This window comes from Bos grunniens, chromosome 3 (genome assembly GCF_055505025.1).
Source record: "Bos grunniens cultivar Pamir isolate PY7600 chromosome 3, Bosgru_T2T1.0, whole genome shotgun sequence".
NCBI classification, from domain to species: domain Eukaryota; kingdom Metazoa; phylum Chordata; class Mammalia; order Artiodactyla; family Bovidae; genus Bos; species Bos grunniens.
The window spans coordinates 52,568,745-52,587,428 of record NC_141167.1 but is presented as its reverse complement, the minus strand read 5'-3'; the positions used below and the strand labels follow the sequence as shown (position 1 = coordinate 52,587,428).

The 18,684-nt window shown below is 38.3% G+C and overlaps 1 non-coding gene across 1 annotated transcript; it reads left to right on the top strand.

Annotated features, from left to right (window-relative positions):
• Positions 1-8,749: 8,749 nt before the first annotated feature.
• On the top strand, positions 8,750-8,856 carry LOC147375629 (U6 spliceosomal RNA). Its single transcript, XR_015161758.1, has one exon. It is a non-coding gene; the product is annotated as a U6 spliceosomal RNA (small nuclear RNA).
• Positions 8,857-18,684: the final 9,828 nt, after the last annotated feature.

Here is an 18,684-nt window from a genome sequence, read left to right as displayed (position 1 = left end):
AGAAGCTGAAGTTGAATGGTTCTATTAAGACTTACAAGACCTTTTAGAACTAACATCCAAAATAGACATCCTTTTCATAATAGGGGACTGGAATGCAAAAGTAGGAAGTCAAGAAACACCTGGAGTAACAGGCAAATTTGGCCTTGGAGTACAGAATGAAGCAGGGCAAAGGCTAATAGAGTTTTGCCAAGAGAACACACTGGCCATAGCAAACACCCTCTTCCAACAACACAAGAGAAGACTCTACACATGGACATCACCAGATGGTTGACACCGAAATCAGATTGATTATATTCTCTGCAGCCAAAGATGGAGAAGCTCTATACTGTCAGCAAAAACAATACTGGGAGCTGACTGTGGCTCAGATCATGAACTCCTTATTGCCAAATTCAGACTGAAATTGAAGAAAGTAGGGAAAACCACTAGACCATTCATGTAAGACCTGAATCAAATCCCTTAAAATTATATAGTGGAAGTGACAAATAGATTCAAGAGATTAGATCTGACAAACAGACTGCCTGAAGAAATAGGGACAGAGGTTTGTGGCACTGTACAGGAGGCAGTGATCAAGACCATCCCCAAGAAAAAGAAATATAAAAAGGCAAAATGGTTGTTGGAGAAAGCCTTACAAATAGCTGTGAAAAGAAGAGAAGCTAAAGGTAAAGGAGAAAAGGAAAGATAGACCCATTTGAATGCAGAGTTCCAAAGAATAGCAAGAAAAGATAAGAAAGTCTTCCTCAGTGATCAATGCAAAGAAATAGAGGAAAACAACAGAATGGCAAAGACTAGAGATCTCTACGAAAAGGAGAGATACCAAGGGTGCAATTGTGCAAACATAGACACAATAAAGGACAGAAATGGTATGGACCTGACAGAAGCAGAAGATATTAAGAAGAGGTGGCAAGAATACACAGAAGAACTATACAAAAAAGATCTTCATGACCCAGATAACAATGATGGTGTGATCACTCACCTAGAGCCAGACATCCTGGAATGCGAAGTCAAGTGGGCCTTTAGGAAATATCACTATGAACAAAGCTAGTGGAGGTGATGGAATTCCAATTGAGCTACTTCAAATCCTAAAAGATGATGCTGTGAAAGTGCTGCACACAATATGCCAGCAAATTTGGAAAACTCAGCAGTGATCACAGGACTGGAAAAGGTCAGTTTTCATTCCAATCCCCAAGAAAGGCAATGTCAAAGGATGTTCAAACTACTGCACCATTGTACTCATCTCACACGCTAGCAAAGTAATGTTCAAAATTCTCCAAATCAGGCTTCAACAGTACGTGAACCATAATCTTTGAGATGTTCAAGCTGGATTTAGAAAAGGCAGAGGAACCAGAGATCAAATCACCAACATCTGTAGGATCATCGAAAAAGAAAGAGAGTTCCAGAAAAACACCTACTTCCGCTTTACTGACTACGTCAAAAGCCTTTGACTGTGTGGATCACAACAAACTATGGAAAATTCTTCAAGAGATGGGAAACCATACCACCTGACTTGCCTCCTCAGAAATCCATATGCAGGTCAGGAAGCAACAATTAGAACTGGACATGGAACATCAGACTGGTTCCAAATAGGAAAAGGAGTACATCAAGTCTGCATATTGTCACTCTGCTTATTTAGCTTATATGCAGAGCACATCATGTGACATGCCGGGCTGGATGAAGCACAAGCTGGAATCAAGATTGCTGGGAGAAATATCAATAACCTCAGATATGCGGATGACACCACCCTTATGGCAGCAAGTGAAGAACTAAAGAGCCTCTTGATGAAAGTGAAAGAGGAGAGTGAAAAAGTTGGCTTAAAACTCAACATTCAGAAAACTAAGATCATGGCATCTGGTCTCATCACTTCATGGCAAATAGATGGAGAAATAATGGAAACAGTGACAGACTCTTTTTTGGGGTGGGGCTCCAAAATCACTGCAGACAGTGATTGTAGCCATGAAATTAAAAGACGCCTACTCCTTGGAAGAAAAGCTAAGACCAACCTAGACAGCACATTCAAGAGCAGAGATACTACTTTGCCCACAAAGGTGCATCTAGTCAAGGTTATTGTTTTTCCAGTAGTCATGTATGGATGTGAGAGTTGCAGTATAAAGCTAGCTGAGCACTGAAGAACCAATGCTTTTAATTGTGGTATTGGAGAAGACTCTTGAGAGTCCCTTGGACTACAGGGAGATCCAACCAACTTATCCTAAAGGAAATTAGTCCTGAATATTCATTGGAAGGACTGATGCCGATGCTGACACTCCAATACTTTGGCCACCTGATGTGAAGAACTGACTCACTGGAAAAGTCCCTGATGCTGGGAAAGATTGGTAAAGGGGATGACTGAGGATGAGGTGGTTGGATGGCATCACTGACTCTGTGGACATGCATCTCAGTAAGCTCTGGGAGTTAGTGATGATAGGGAAGCCTGGCGTGGTGCCGTCCATGGGTTCACAGAGTCGGACACAACTGAGTGACTGAACTGATACTGACTGACATTCACAGGGATGAAATACTGAGAAATATTACTAAAGAATAGACATACAGGAGTTTGTTACTTTATTTTGAAGGCTACAATGAGGCTCAAAAATATTCTTTAATGGAATATTAGTATCATCAGATTGTGTTTTGGAAAATCAAGCTGGTAACAATATGGGAAATGGTTTGGCCTAGACAAAATGTAACAATTAAAGAATCTAGGAAGAAATCACAGGGCCTAACCTAAATCAGTTCAAGGGATGTTGGAGAAAAGAGGACTGCTTTGGAAGACATTACAAAGAGATATAATATATACGAAAACTGGTGTGATGGTGGTGATTGTTGTTCAGTCACTAAGTCATGTCTGATTCTTTGAGACCCTATGGACTGCCACATACCAGGCTCCCCTGTCCTTCACTATGTCCTGGAATTTGCTCAGATTTCTGTCCATTGTGTCAGTGATGCTGTCTAACCCTCTCATTGTCTGCTGCTTCCTTCTCCTTTTGTCTTCAGTATTCCTCAGCATCAGGGTCTTTTCAAATGGGATATGAAGTGAAAGTGAAAATCACTCAGTCATGTCCGACTCTCTGCTACCCCATGGACTGTAGCCTACCAGGCTCCTCTGTTCATGGGATTTTCCAGGCAATAGTACTGGAGTGGATTGCCATTTCCTTCTCCAGGGAACTTCCCGACCCAGGGATCGAACCCGGGTCTCCCACATTGTAGACAGATGCTTAACTGTCTGAGCCACCAGGGAAGTCTTCAAATGGGATATATATATATATAGATAGATAGATATAGATATATATACACACACACACACTGGTGTGAAGGTGAGAAAATGGAATACTATGACTTTAAGGCTTCTCACTATGCTAACTGGCTATGTAGTAGTGCCACTCACTAAGAAAGAAAATGTAGAAGGACAAATTTTAACTTGTTGTAGCTGAAGTGCCTGTGAGTTATTCAAGACATGATGTGTAACAGGCAGTTGCATATATACAATTAGAGTTCAGAAAAGAAATATGGGCTGAAGACATACATTTTGGGAGGTCAGTATCATATAGTTGATGCAGAAGACATGCAAGGAGTAAGATTAACCAAGAAAAGACTATAGAGTGAGAGAAAGAAAGATAAATTAATCCTAGGAGGACATCACAATTTATAAAGCAACTAGAGGAAGAAAATCCTTCCAAAAAACACTAAGCATTCATAGCAAGAGGAAACATATGGAAAGTGAAATACCATGGAACTCAAGGGATTTGATTTGCAGGGTCTGGTTTGAAGAAGTTAGGAGTGCTGAAAAAAAATCCAATGAGGCACTGAGTTTTATAATAGAAGAATTAAGATTTGTCCATTGATTTAACATAAAAAAGAACATTAAAAATCTTGACAAGAGGGAGCAGGCTCAGTGGTGGGGCAGAAGCCAGACTTCAGTTGGTTGAAGAAAAAGATGAAGAGGAAACATAGTAAATATAAACATAAGATGCACATTCAGGGCTATAGGAAGAAGAGGTAGGGTACAAGAAATATAGGGTTGAGGTAGGTAGGATTTGTAGTTTCTTTTAGGATGAACATGACTTAAATATGTTTATACGATGCGAAACTGCCAGAAAAGAGATGACGTTACAAGACACATGAGAGGGAAAATGCTACTTGGGACAAGGTCACTAAGAAGAAAGAACAGGACACATTTGAGAGGAATATACTTAAACAGGAAGGATACTGGGATGTCAAAGACATGAAAGGTAAGGGTGGGTGCTATTGCAGGCTGAGCTGTATCCCTAAAAATATATACATGTGTGTCCAAGTCCTAAATTCTGGTACCTGTGAAAATGACCTTATTTGGAAATAGAGTCTTTATCGATGTAATCAAGTTACATGAGATCATATTGGACTAAGGGTAATCCAATGACTGATAACTTTCCAAGATGAAAATTTGGACACAAACATACAGATACAGAGGGGAGAAAGTTGTGTGGATACAAAGATTATTTTAACAAAACATAACATTTCTGTTTGGAACTAAGTTTAGCTAAAGAAATTCAACACTTGGTTAAAGTGGGAGTAATATGTAACATCTGGTTTCAAGTTTCTACTAGACCAGTGATGCTGACCATCAGAACAACTGCTTGAGACCAAATAACCAATACTCACTTCTTTTATTCCCTGGCATGGAAAACAAGGCGGAGTTGTAAGTCACAAAATTATTTGAACATCATGTAACTGGTACTTACTTTTCAGGTACTGATTAGAAAGTTTGTTCTAATGACTGGTTTAATCTTTCCTGTAAAAATCTCAAACCAGTCAATCCTAAAGGAAATGAACTCTGAATGTTTACTAGAAGGACTAATGCTGAAGCTGAAGCTCCAATACTTTGGCCATCTGATGTGAAGGGTGAACTCTTTGGAAAAGACCCTGATGCTGAAAAAGATTAGGGCAGGAGAAGAGGCTGACAGAGAATGAGATATTTGGATGGTATCACCAACTCAGTGGACATGAATTTGAGCAAATTCTGGGAGACAGTGAAGGACAAAGGAGCCTGGTATGCTATAGTCCATGGGATTGCAAGGAGTCGGACATGACAGCAACTGAACAACAACAACAAAATCTCACTGATTTCCACTGTAAACTATTTTTCCAGGTGTCTTTTATTCTTTCTGCCTAGACGATCAGATATTCAAAACTGAGAGAATTCAAATTAATGTTTTACTCTAGTCTTTCTTCAGTATTTTTTAGTCAATCGCTTCATTCCCTACAAATGATTTGTAATGAAAATGAAAGAATCTAAGAAGTCACAGTTGGATTCTGACCTCTCAGGTTAATTTCATTTAAATAGCTCCAACTACAGGAAAGAGCAGAACTTCTTGCTTTTGGGGTGAAAAGAATCACAATTTGAAATGTCAGTTGCCTCATCAGGCAGGCACATCACATTGAGTTGTATTTAAACATAGCTTACAGCCAGCTTCACACTGAATTATAATAGAAAAGTTACTGAAGTCATCTCTTCATCTATAATAGAAAAAGGAAAAGAATTTTAGTATTATTTAACAAAGGAAAAATGGTTTATATATTTATAACAGTCCATTATATTTACCTTGTTTAATGATAATTTTTCTCTAAAAAAAAATCTAAAAACTTGCAAAGTTATCCAATAATTGATACAATTTGGTATAATATCAGCATATATATGAATTAGTATGATAAAAATAATTTTCACTGGCAATAATGAAGATTCCCAGTTAATGATTACCTAAGGGAGAGGTGTGTGCATGTGTGCGTGCGTGCGTGTGTGTGTGTGTGTGTGTGTGTGTGTGTGTTCAGTCCTGGTAGTCTTGAGTGTCTTGAATGTTGTAGCACAAACCGTATCACAAATGGCTGGAACAACAGGTGCTGTCAGGGATATCACTACTGAATATTCTATCACCACCTGCAGCCAGAGTTATCTGTTTCTCAGCTGCTTTTGTTGCTGTTTAGTCACTCAGTTGTGTCAGACTCTTGCGACCCCATTGACTGTAGCCCACCAGACTCCTCTGTCCCTGGGATTTTCTAGGCAAGAATACTGGAGTGGGCTGCTGCTTCCTTCTCCAGGGATCTTCCCAATCCAGCAATTAAACCTGAATGTCTCCTGCATTAGCAGGCAGATTCTTTACTGCTGAGCCACCTGGGAAGACACTATAATACATATATTATCTTATATTACTTACTAAATATTTCTTAATCCAAAAAGGAAGTCAAGACTACAAATAGAAACCATTTCAGAAATAACAAAAATGCATCAAATTAAAAATTACTATAGCTTAAGGATGAAGCACAAGCTGGAATCAAGATTGCCGGGAGAAATATTAATCACCTCAGATATGCAGATGACACCACCTTTACAGCCGAAAGTGAAGAACTAAAGAGCATCTTGATGAAATTGAGAGAGGAGAGTGAAAAAATTGGCTTCAAGCTCAACATTCAGAAAACTAAGATCATGGCATCTGGTCCCATCACTTCATGGCAAATAGATGGGGAAACAGTGGAAACAGTGGCTGACTTTATTTTGGGGGGCTCCAAAAATCACTGCAGATGGTGATTGCAGCCATGAAATTAAAAGACACTTACTCCGTGGAAGGAAAGTTATGGCCAACCTAGACAGCACGTTAAAAACCAGTCCAGGTTCAATGCAGGATACAGGATGCTTGGGGCTGGTGCACTGGGATGACCCAGAGGGATGGTACGGGGAGGGAGGAGGGAGGGGGGTTCAAGATGGGGAACACGTGTACACCTGTGGCAGATGCATGTTGATGTATGGCAAAAACCAATACAATATTGTAAAGTAATTAGCCTCCAATTAAAATAAATAAATTTAAATAAAAAAAAAAAAAGCAGAGACATTACTTTGCCAACAAAGGTCCGTCTAGTCAAGGCTATGGTTTTTCCAGTAGTCATGTATGGATGTGAGAGTTGGACTATAAAGAAAGCTGCATGCAGAAGAATTGATGCTTTTGAACTGTAGTGTTGGAGAAGAAGCTTGAGAGTCCCTTGGACTGCAAGGAGATCCAACCAGACCATCCTAAAGGAAATCAGTCCTGGGTGTTCATTGGAAGGACTGATGTTGAAGCTGAAACTCCAATATTTTGGCCATCTGATGTGAAGAGCTGAGTCATTGGAAAAGACCCTGATGCTGGGAAAGATTGAGAGCAGGAGGAGAAGGGGACGACAGAGGATGAGATGGTTGGATGGCATCACCGACTCAGTGGACATGTGTTTGGGTAAACTCCAGAGTTGGTGATGGACAGGGAGGCCTGGCGTGCTGCAGTTCATGGGGTCGCAAAGAGTTGGACACAACTAAGTGACTGAACTAACTAACTAAAGTGATACTTCATAAAAAAGTATAACTTTGAATATTTTTAATAAAATGAACTAAAGAGATTACAAAGAAGATAAAAATTAACAGGAAGCTCTTTAAAAATAAAAAAAAGGAACGATATTAATGAATGCAGAAATTAAAAGATTAGTGAAGGAAAACATTAGGACTTTGTCTATGCATCATCTATACTGGTGGTTTTTTAGTTTCCTTTTTCTGCCTCTGGGCATTTTCATAAGTTGTTTCCTCAAACTGCAATAATACCTGTCTCTTCTTTTCATCTAAATAACACTTATTAAATCTTATGGATCTCAGTTTATTTCTTCAGAGAGGTCTCTTTGACACTTATGTGGGTTAAATCCTTCTTGTATATGCATCCATGGCTCAGACAGTAAAGAATCTGCCTGCAATGCAGCAGACCTGGGTTAGATCCCTGGGTTTGGGATGATCTCCTGGAGAAGGAAATGGCAACTCGCTCCAGTATTCCTGCCTGGAGAATTCTGTGGACAGAGGAGCCTGGCCAGCTATAGTCCATGGAGTCACAAAGAGTCGCACATGACTGAGTGATTGATACTTTCACTTTCATATGCATCCACACTCCCTAATTTCTTATTACACACTATTTGTTCATTGCTAGATTATAAGCATCACAAAGGCATGGACCATATCCAACCATCTCAACACTGAATCTCTAGTGCCACATATAGTGATCTTCATATAATGAGAGCTTGAACATTTGTGTTAAATGAATGCATAAGTAAATAAGTGAATTAAAGAAGTCTTGGGAGAAAATACAATCAAATATACAATTTTCCAAAAATTTTAATTCATGAAAAAAAAGAACCACAAATACACAAAGTTAAGAATGGGAAAAGGAAAGAACAGATATTAAGGAGATCTTAAAGCGTCAAGGAAACATCTCTGAAGAAATGTTTTAACTGAGACCTCTAAAGATTTGGTAAGTGTTATTTAGGTGAAAAGAAGAGGCGGTTTGAGGAAACTGTTTATGATAGTACCCTGAGGCAGAAAAAGGAACAACAACAACAAAAAAGATTACTGTGGATAAAAAAGTCCTCTTTGGTGTACTACAGACATTTCCCTTAAACTCAATAGCAAAGCAAGAAAGCCCATTAGGAACAGTTACTAAACACTGACTAAAAATGTCTACCCAGTACAATAAATAAGAAACCAAAATATGATATATAGCTATTGTACACAAAGGGTCAAAAATATTTTTATTTTCAAATGGTGCTGCTGCTGCTGCTAAGTTGCTTCAGTCGTGTCCGACTCTGTGCGACCCCAAAGACGGCAGCCCACAGGCTCTGCCATCCCTGGGATTCTCCAGGCAAGAACACTGGAGTGGGTTGCCATTGCCTTCTCCATTTTCAAATGATACTCATATCCAATTAAAAAATGGAAGAGGTGCTCGCTTCGGCAGCACATATACTAAAATTGGAACGATACAGAGAAGATTAGCATGGCCCCTGCGCAAGGATGACACGCAAATTCGTGAAGCATTCCATATTTTTATACACTAATAATGAGAAAACAGAAAGAGAAATTAAGGAAACAATTCCATTCACCATTGCAACGGAAAGAATAAAATACTTAGGAATATATCTACCTAAAGAAACTAAAGACCTATATATAGAAAACTATAAAACACTGGTGAAAGAAATCAAAGAGGACACTAATAGATGGAGAAATATACCATGTTCATGGATTGGAAGAATCAATATAGTGAAAATGAGTATACTACCCAAAGCAATTTATAGATTCAATGCAATCCCTATAAGCTACCAACGGTATTCTTCACAGAGCTAGAACAAATAATTTCACAATTTGTATGGAAATACAAAAAACCTCAAATAGCCAAAGCTATCTTGAGAAAGAAGAATGGAACTGGAGGAATCAACCTACCTGACTTCAGGCTCTACTACAAAGCCACAGTCATCAAGACAGTATGGTACTGGCACAAAGACAGAAATATAGATCAATGGAACAAAATAGAAAGCCCAGAGATAAATCCACACACATATGGACAACTTATCTTTGACAAAGGAGGCAAGAATATACCATGGATTAAAGACAATCTCTTTAACAAGTGGTCTGGGAAAACTGGTCAACCACTTGTAAAAGAATGAAACTAGACCACTTTCTAACACCATACACAAAAATAAACTCAAAATGGATTAAAGACCTAAACGTAAGACCAGAAACTATAAAACTCCTAGAGGAGAACATAGGCAAAACACTCTCCGACATACATCACAGCAGGATCTTCTATGACCCACCTCCCAGAATATTGGAAATAAAAGCAAAAATAAACAAATGGGACCTAATTAAACTTAAAAGCTTCTGCACAACAAAGGAAACTATAAGCAAGGTGAAAAGACAGCCTTCAGAATGGAAGAAAATAATAGCAAATGAAGCAACTGACAAACAACTAATCTCAAAAATATACAAGCAACTCCTACAGCTCAATTCCAGAAAAATAAATGACCCAATCAAAAAATGGGCCAAAGAACTAAATAGACATTTCTCCAAAGAAGACATACAGATGGCTAACAAACATGAAAAGATGCTCAACATCACTCATTATCAGAGAAATGCAAATCAAAACCACTATGAGGTACCATTTCACACCAGTCAGAATGGCTGCGATCCAAAAGTCTACAAGCAATAAATGCTGGAGAGGGTGTGGAGAAAAGGGAACCCTCTTACACTGTTGGTGGGAATGCAAACTAGTACAGCCACTATGGATAACAGTGTGGAGATTCCTTAAAAAACTGGAAATAGAACTGCCTTATGATCCAGCAATCCCACTGCTGGGCATACATACTGAGGAAACCAGAATTGAAAGAGACACGTGTGCCCCAATGTTCATCCCAGCACTGTTTATAATAGCCAGGACATGGAAGCAACCTAGATGTCCATCAGCAGATGAATGGATAAGAAAGCTGTGGTATATATACACAACGGAGTATTACTCAGCCATTAGAAAGAATACATTTGAATCAGTTCTAATGAGGTGGATGAAACTGGAGCCTATTATACAGAGTGAAGTAAGCCAGAAAGAAAAACCAATACAGTATACTAATGCATATATATGGAATTTAGAAAGATGTTAACAATAACCCTGTATACAAGACAGCAAAAGAGACACTGATGTATAGAACAGTCTTTTGGACTCTGTGGGAGAGGGAGAGGGTGGGATGATTTGGGAGAATGGCAATGAAATACATATAATATCATATATGGAACAAGTCGCCAGTCCAGGTTCGATGCACGATACTGGATGCTTGGGGCTGGTGCACTGGGACGACCCAGAGGGATGGTATGGGGAGGGAGGAGGGAGGGGGGTTCAAGATGGGGAACACGTGTACACCTGTGGCAGATTCATGTTCATGTATGGCAAAAACCAATACAATATTGTAAAGTTTAAAAATAAAATAAAAAAAAGAAACAAAAAAAATAGAGAAGAAATGTAAAAAGAAAAGATTAAAACTAATATGAGAGTTTGTAAGACATCTGGTTTCAAAAATATGCACATGGTTTCATGTCAGTCTCATCTTACTGACAGTGATGCTATTAGCCAGGATTGCTTGGGGCATGGTAGTACTTGCAGTAGCCCCGGCCTGGCACCGCCCTCCACCCCCCGCCCCCGCCCTGCAACAGTTTTCCCCCACCAGAGCCAATGCTGTGCCTAGACCTGCCTTGTGGTTCTCATTATAACTGTAAGATATACCTCAGCAACAGCAATCAAGGACCTTTGAAAAGACAAGGTTTATTACTCACAGTTCTTGGAGAGTACACGGCACATACCTGAGGATCCACACAAGGAATCTGTGGGTAGAAAGAGAGGGAGAAAGTTTCCATCTGGGATTCTGCCTTTATTGGGGTTGAGGATGAGTTCTCTAGTGGTTTATGAGTTGACTTTTCATAAGATTTATAACATAAGAGCAGGAATTAGGGTTCAGAAAGGGAAAAGTGGTGACATTGTTTTGCTAGCAGCTGTGTCATACAGCTGACAGTAAGTTGATTCGAGATGGATGCCTTTGAAATGGATACCACAACAATAAAAAGTTTAATGTCAAGTGGTTACATTACAAAAAAAAAAAAACCTTATTGTCAGGCACTTATACTACACATATATAGTAAAATACAATATTTAAGAAGATATATATCTGAGGACTTCCCTGGTGGTAGAGTGGATAAGGGTTCACCTGCCAAGGCAGGGCATGTGGGTTTGATCCCTGATGTGGGAAGATTCCACATGCTGCAGGGCAGCTAAGCCCATGCACCCTAATGACTGAGCCCTAGAGCCTGTGAGCTGCAACTACTGAAGCCAGTGCACCTAGAGCCTGTGCTCTGCAACAAGAGAGGCCATCGCAATGAGAACATCACCGCATTACAATGAAGAGTAGCCCCTACTCACGGCAACTAGAGAAAGTCCACAAGCAGTGAGACTCAGTCCACAAGACTCAGTGCAACCAAAAATAACAAAAAATGTTTTAAAAAAAGAAGATATGTAAATGCTTATGAGTACCTCTGAGTGGTAGAACTACAAATGATTTTCCTTTCCTTTATACCTTTCCTTTGATAGAAACTAATATTATAATCAAGTTATAAATGTATAAAATAATTGTAAATGTACCTGCTTGCCAAAAAGAGCCTATATAATTATATTGATAAATGTCAGTTATTATACAGTGTAAAATAGCCTCAAGTTTCAATATAATTGTGTTTTCCTCCAAAATGAACAATCCCTCTCTCCAATAATTGGAAACACACTTACTTCATCTCTAACTATATAAGCAGAACCTTACAGTGGCACTTGCCTGGCTTTGCCTTCTATCCCTTAATTTAATTTTCAATTTGGAGAAACACATCAATCATGAGAGTTGCCTGAGCAAAAAGCAAATAACCAAGTTTAAGTCAATAGCCTTAGCACTATGTATAATAAGTTAGGGGTCTTCCACTATTTTAAAGTACACTTCAGCTTTGCAAATGGCTCTCTTTTCCTTCTTTGATACTCAAAGACCTTTTTTCACTTCATATTTGTATTTTGCATTGATCAGACTATCAAAAGTCAACAAGAAAGAGAGAAAAGAAAGAGAGACAGAGGAATAAAAGGAGGAAGAAAAAGAAAGATATTTATTAACTTAATATCAAAAGAATGATGATACCTTAAAGAATTAAAATTTAAACTACACATTTCCTTTGACTTACTGAAGTTTAAATTCTTCTGTATGATGCATGCTCAAACTGAAGATTCATATATTAAGATAGAACAGAGAGGCAAAATAATAATTCAAATAGAGGGATAACAGTCTTAAAGACATTTTAACACTTAAAATCAATTGTTACTAACACAGGAACCCAGAGGCTATAAAAAAATGTTCTGATCCCCAAAGTAATTCTTAGCAACTGCCAATATTTCCAAGTTATTCAGCTTTATTGCAAAAAACTGTACTTGGATATTGTCTAAGCTTGTTACAGACAGACCTTTATTAAATTATTAATAAGTATCATATACTTTTCTTTTTAGAGAATTGAAGGGAAAAGGACAATATAAGAAATATTCACTGAAATGTTTGGGGATTTTTACAAAACTCTAGCCAAAAACATTGTTCATTATATTTTAAAAGGGTATTATGACATATGAATTATACCTCAATTTTAAAAAACCATAATATTTTTTAAGCATTGTGCTCATTATGCTATTTAGTGTCTGTTAACAAAAGGAGCCACATAACAGTGGCTTAACAAAAGATCTGGAAACTTTAATTCCTAATAATCTAAGACTGTAGAAATAACAGTAACATAACCTAGAGAATGGATCATTAATTTGTCCCTTAGATTTTTCTCTTTTAAACATCAGCTCTCAACTGACAACTGGTTAAATGCTAGATCCCAATAATCTCATGTTTGAATTCTCTAAAATGCTAATTTATTAATAAATGCTTGATATAAATCACAGAAATAAGGGGGTGACTTGAGCAAGATGGTAAACTAGGAAGTTTCAAGACTTTCCTTCCCACACTGACAAAGAATTAACAATACATGGATCAATTCCTTTTACAAGAAAACAAACAAACAAACAAAACAGTTAAGAGGCTCCTGCACCAGAGGAAAGCTTGAAAACAGTTGTATCAAATCCAATAAGAAAATTCTTGGCACCCACTTTCCAGAGCCCCTCTGCCCTAGGCACAGCAAGATCAGGAGGAAATTCCCAACCCCCACCTTTTCTAGGGGAGGGAAAAAGTTGGAGGCTGTGTCCAGCATTCTGACTTTTCAGGGGCTGCCCAAAAGATGGTTTCTGTCTGGTCTGTCTTATAGGGCACACTTCCAATCTCATTCTATGAGGTCTACCTTACCCTGACACCAAAGCCAAACAAAGACAAGAAATAAGACTACAGGCCAGTATCTCTGATGAATATAGATGTAAAAATCCTCAGCAAAACACTATCAAACTGAGTCCATAGCACACTGAAAGGATTATACACCATGACCAAGTGGGACTTATCCCTGGGATAGAAGGATGTTTCAACATTAAAAAAAATATATATATGATTTACCACATAAATAGAACAAAGTACAAAAAGTCACATGGTCATATTTGACAAAATTTAACACCTTTCATGATAAAAACATTCAACAAACTGGAAATTAAAAAATTAATTCAACATCATAAAAATTCTATATGACAAACCCATAGTTAAGATCATAGTTAATGGTACAAAACTGAAAGCTTTTCCTCTAAAATCAGGAACAAGGCAAAAATGCTTGTTTACAATTACTATTCAACATAGTGCTATATAGTCCTAGCTAGAGCAATTAGGAGAGGAAAAGAAAAGGCATAATAATTATAAAAGAAGTAAAATTATCTCTGCTTACAGAAAACATAATCTTATATATAGAAAACCCTAAAAGATTCCATTAAAAAAGTTATAAATAATAAAGTCAGTAAAGCTGATGGATACAAAATCAATATACAAAAATCAACAGTATTTTCATATATTAACAGTAAAAAATCTGAAAAGGAAATTAAGAAAACAATCTCATTTAAATATATCATTAAAAAGAATAAAATACTTAGGAATTAATTTAATCAAGAAGGTGAAAGACGTGTACACTGAGAACTATAAAACGCTGCTGAAAGAAATTTAAAATGACACAAATAAATGGAAAGACATCTTATGTTCATGGATTGGAAGACCTAATATTGTTAAAATGTCCATACCAACAGAAGCAATCTACTGCTTCAGTGCAATCCCTTATCAAATGCCAGTTCTGGACTTCCCTGGTGGTCCAGTGGTTAAGAATCTATCTGCTAATGTGGGGGACATGGGTTCAATCCCTGGTTTAGGAAGATCCCACATGCCACAGGGCAATGAAGCCCATGCACCACAACCACTGAGCCTGAGTACCACAACTACGGAAGCCCACTTGCCCTAGAGTCTGTGCTCCACAACAAGAAAAGCCACCAAGATGAGAAGCCCACACACTGCAACTAGAAAGTAGCCCCCACTCAGTGCAGCATGCAACAATGAAGACAGCACAGCCAAAAAACTAAATAAAACAGAAGTTACTATCTTACTATATCAAAAGAACAATATAATATATATATATAACAAAATAAAATGAAGACATAGCAGAGCCAAAAAACTAAATAAAACAAAAGTTACTATCTTACTATATCAAAATAACAATATATAATATATATATAACAAATAAAATGAAGACATAGCACAGCCAAAAATAAATAAATGAGTTACTATCTATCTATCTATCTATCTATCTATATATATATATAAATGGGCTTCCCTGGTGACTCAGACAGTAAAGAATCTGCCTGTTTCGATTTCTGGGTCAGGAAGAGCCCCTGGAGAAGGGAAAGGCTACCCACTCCAGTATTCTTGCCTCAAGAATTTCATGGACAGAGGACCCAGGTGGGCTACAGTCCTTGGGATCACAAAGAGTTGGACATGACTGAGACTCATACACATACATACTATACATTATACACATGATGGAATATTATTCAGTCATAAAAAGAATGAAATGTTTCCATTTGCCACAGTGTGGATGAACCTAGAGGGTATTAGTCTAAGTGAAATAAGTCAGGAAGAAAAAGACATACTGTATGATTTCACTTACATGTGGATTCTAAAAAAACAAAACAAATGAACATAACAAAACAGAAAGAGTTACAGATACAGAACAAACAGATTGTTGCCAGCAGGGGAAAAGGAAAGAAATAGGAAAGAGAGATTAAGAGGTACAAACTTCTAGTTGCAAAATAAATGAGTCATGGGTATGAAATATACAGTATGGGGAATATAATCAATAACTATGTCATATGTGTTAATGGTAACAGATCAAAACTAGATTTATTGTGGTGATCATTTTGAAACATATTGAAATACTGAATCACTATTTTGTGTAACAAGCTAGCATAGTGTTGTGGGTCAATTATACTTCAAAAACAAACTAGAAAAAAAGAGCAGATTTGTAGTTGCTAGAGGCAGCAGGCAGGAGAAGAAGGAATTGGATGAAGGCAGTTAAAAGGTACAAACTTTCAGTTGTAAGATAAATAAGAACAAACTTTCAGTTGTAAGATAAATCAATTCAGTTCAGTTCAGTCGCTCAGTCATGTCCAACTCTTTGCAAACCATGAACCGCAGCATGCCAGGCCTCCCTGTCCATCACCAACTCCTGGAGTCCACCCAAACCCATGTCCATTGTGTCGGTGATGCCATCCAACTATCTCATCCTCTGTTGTCCCCTTCTCCTCCTGCCCTCAATCTTTCCCAGCCAATGAGTCAGGTTGTTGCATCAGGTGGCAAAAAATATTGGAGTTTCAGCTTCAACATCAGTTCTTCCAGTGAACACCCAGGACTGACCTCCTTTAGGATGGACTGGTTGGATCTCCTTGCAGTCCAAGGGACTCTCAAGAGCCTTCTCCAACACCACAGTCCAAAAGCATCAATTCTTCAGCACTCAGCTTTCTTTATAGTCCAACTCTCACATCCATACATGACCACTGACTCACGTCCTTGACTAGATGGACCTTTGTTGACAAAGTAATGTCTCTGCTTTTTAATATGCTGTCTACGTTGGCCATAACTTTCCTTCCAAGGAGTAAGCATCTTTTAATTTCATGGTTGCAGTCACCATCTGCAGTAATTTTGGAGCCCCCAAAAATAAAGTCAGCCACTGTAACCACTGTTTCCGCATCTATTTGCCATGAAGTGACAGGACCAGATGCCATGATCTTAGTTTTCTGAATGTTGAACTTTAAGCCAACTTATTCACTTTCTACTTTCACTTTCATAAAGAGGCTCTTTAGTTCTTCATTTTCTGCCATAAGGGTGGTGTCATCTGCATATCTGAGGTGATTGATATTTCTCCCGGCAATCTTGATTCCAGCTTGTGCTTCTTCCAACCCAGCGTTTCTCATGATGTATTCTGCATAGAAGTTAAATAAGCAGGGTGACAATATACAGTCTTGACGAACTCCTTTTCCTATTTGGAACCAGTCTGTTGTTCCATGTCCAGTTCTAACTGTTGCTTCCTGACCTGCATACAGGTATCTTAAGAGGCAGGTCAGGTAGTCTAGTATTCCCATCTGTTTCAGAATTTTCCACAGTTTGTTGTGATCCACACAGTCAAAGGCTTTGGCACAGTCAGTAAGATAAATAAGTTCTGGGAAAACAAACAAACTTAAAAAGACACAGAAGTGGCAGACGTGACATTCCATTGCAGAAGGGGAAGTTAAGACCCTTACTTATAGTCTTAGGAATATAAGCTCATGTGATTTCCACCCAAAATTGTAAAGTCTGGAGTTTAGTGTACTTTTGATTTTAATGTACTATTTAATATGCTAATTAGATTAGATATGTTCCTCTGAAAGAGCCTTGCATAGCTGAACAGAAGAATGACAGGTAAGAATCTGGTGGTAGGACACTGGCTTGATCCTTGGTTTGGGGCTCAGCCAGTGAAGAATCTGCCTACAAAGCAGAAGACCTGGATTCATGCCCTTTCACTGCAGGGGGCACCTATGACTTACCTGTAGAACTTATTTCTCGTGAAACTGTTTAGCAGGCCAAGTCTGTCCTTGGCACCTCTCCTTAGTCACCTCTCAGCTATCCAGTACTGTTGTGTCACATTCTCTGTACTTTGCCAATTCTTAATCTATAGTTCTAAGATTTTCTAGATAAGCTTCCCAAGTAACAAAATATAGTGGCCTTGAGCCCAGCCAGATTAAAGGCTTCAGTTCAGTTCAGTTCAGTCCCTCAGTCATGTCCGACTCTTTGCGACCCCATGAATCGCAGCACGCCAGACCTCCCTGTCCATCACCAACTCCCAGAGTTCACCCAGACTCACGTCCATCGAGTCAGTAATGTCATCCAACCATCTCATCCTCTGTCGTCCCCTTCTCCTCCTGCCCCCAATCCCTCCCAGCATCAGAGTCTTTTCCAATGAGTCAACTCTTCGCATGAGGTGGCCAAAGTACTGGAGTTTCAGCTTTAGCATCATTCCTTCCAAAGAAATCCCAGGGCTGATCTCCTTCAGAATGGACTGGTTGGATCTCCTTAGCATCTAATAAAAATGTGTCTATTTAAAGGATTAATGAGTGAGAACAGTTTCAAGTCCAAGCTTTCTAGATAACATCTAGCCCTGAAGTGCACAAATCGAAAGGAAAAACAGAGTAGGAGTTTTAGGTAGCGTTTGAGACCTATGAGCTTTTGGCCTACTCACAACACAGAGAGGTCAACTTGCAATCTAAATCTAGGGTACTATGAAAAACAGTAAGATATTTATTTGAAACTCACAATTTTTCAATCATTAGTGCATAACATATGGAACATTTTCCTTTAAATCGGGACATTTATAAAAGCTGCTGAACATATTTTCAGTGTCATTGACTTCTAATGATTCTATTGAGGGGTTTTCCATGAAAATGAGAACACATAAGCTATACTCTGGCACAGATGTTATACTCAAGTCTGAAGGCAGCCGAGCACAGAGGCAAAGGATATGGACTGTGGACTCATTTTTGGTTCAAATCATTGTTACTCAGTAACTACATGACTCTGGCAAGTAGCTTAACCACTCTAAATCAAAGGTTCCTCTACCATAAAATAGAGATTAAATAATAGAGAACTAGGAAGATTAAATGGGAAAATGCATGTAAAGCACTTGTATAGTCTAAGTACATAAGAACTCAATAAATACTATTTATTAATATTACTATTAATCAGCAGATTGTGCACTGAACCTGTTTTTTATGTTTACCATTAATAGTGGCTATAATTAAACATCTTTTTAAACTAATGCAGCATCAATTT